Source organism: Triticum dicoccoides, chromosome 5B (genome assembly GCF_002162155.2).
Source record: "Triticum dicoccoides isolate Atlit2015 ecotype Zavitan chromosome 5B, WEW_v2.0, whole genome shotgun sequence".
NCBI classification, from domain to species: Eukaryota; Viridiplantae; Streptophyta; class Magnoliopsida; order Poales; family Poaceae; genus Triticum; species Triticum dicoccoides.
The window spans coordinates 38,677,008-38,678,762 of record NC_041389.1 but is presented as its reverse complement, the minus strand read 5'-3'; positions in this window follow the sequence as shown (position 1 = coordinate 38,678,762).

Genomic DNA, 1,755 nt, shown 5'->3' with positions numbered 1-1,755 from the left:
ACTATAGTGAGAGCATCTACCACCGCAACCAGCAAATTCGAACTCGTCCGCAGACACTGACCGAGCACTTCTCAAATCCTATCATCCACCTCCGTGTATCTCATATCCCGATACCCTATAATTCATACTAAGAGCATCTCCAACAGGCGCGGCGCGCGCCGCGTGCTAAAAACTGATTTGGCGCGCGCCCATCGCCTGGTTTGGCGCGGCGCGCAGCGTTTGCTCCAGCAGCCGTGCTAAAAAGTCACGCGCGCGCGCAGCTCCAGCAGGCGCGGTAAAAATGCAGCGTGCGCTCATTCTACAACATTTTTTAAATTAAAATTGCATAGATAAAAAAACGATACAAAGATATTTTACATCGGTGCATAGATAGATAGATAGTCTGACATACATAGATAGATAGATACTACAACGGCATAGATAGATAGATAGAAACTACTACAGCATACATAGATAGAAACTACTCCAAGTCGCTACCATCACCACCATCATCATCCTCGTCGGTGTCGTCCGAGGTTGAGAGCCATATGTCGTCGCAACGTTCATCGCTGGCCGTGAAGAACGACATCCCACCTGCTCCAACGATATCGCACTGCTCGTTCGCCAATGCCTTCCGCTGACGCCGGTCAGCCCGCTCCGCGCGGCGCCTTGCCGTCCTCTCCGCCCAGTAGGCACGCTCGGCGTCGACGTCCTCCGGGTGGCGACGACGCCACTCCGCCATGGCTCGCTCGTCCTCCTCGGCGACGAGCAGGCGATGCTGCCGTCGAGCGTGGTCGGCACGGTCCGTGTCGGTGATGAGACGTGGCGGAGGGGCGACGCGCTGCGCCTGCTCGCGCGTGAAGACGTCCCGGAAGTTCATCTGCGACCGGGGCCTGTCCAAGCGCCACGCCGCTGCCTCGTACGCGCGGGCCACCTCGTGCGCGCTCCGGAACGTCCCGAGGCCGAGCCGGACGTCGCCGCCCCGTATCTCGGCGGAGTACCAGCCGTTGGGGCCTCGCGGACGCCGCAAAAGCCCGAAGCACCCCGGCGGCGCGGCGGCATGGTGGCACGGAAAGCGGCGAAGCGGCGAGGTTGCGAGGGGAAGGGCGCGTGGCTGTTCTGTGTGCGTGGCGAGCGCGGGAACGCGCGAAGCGGCGCGCCAAATCTACCGCGCCGCGTGCCGCTTTCTCCTGCACGCGCGCAAACCCTTCCCGCGCGCGGTAAGTTCCCGCCACCGCTGGAGCGCGCGGAACCAACCGGCGCGCGCTAAAAACAACCTTTACCGCGCGGGCGCGCGTTTTGCCGCGCCTGTTGGAGATGCTCTAAAGCATGCAACGTAGAAGTAAACAACGTAGATCATCAAACAGACATAGAATCGGACATAGAAACGCACATTCCGATCACTAACGGATGTCCAACGACTCGGACGATCCTCCACCAGCCGCCGCCGCCTACAGCTGCTGAGCTAGGGCTCATCATCCTCTCTGACACCTTCGTTTCAACCGCCGGACGACCCTGTCCTGCTGCTGCTTCAGTTTCGCGAGTCGAGCCGCCTCCGTCGCCCGCCTCGCGCTCAGACTGCTCAAATGGCAACTCGGAGCGCCTTGGCGTTCTTTCGGCGGAGCCGCCGCGTGTCCTTCTCCGCGGTCGTAAGCGACCCGCGGTAGACCCAACCGAGAAGCCATGCATCCTGGTCGGGCTCCGCCTGCATCCTGCAGCGACGGCGCACGGACTGCTCCGCCTTCTTTCTCTCCCTTTCCCGCTGCCTCTCGCGAT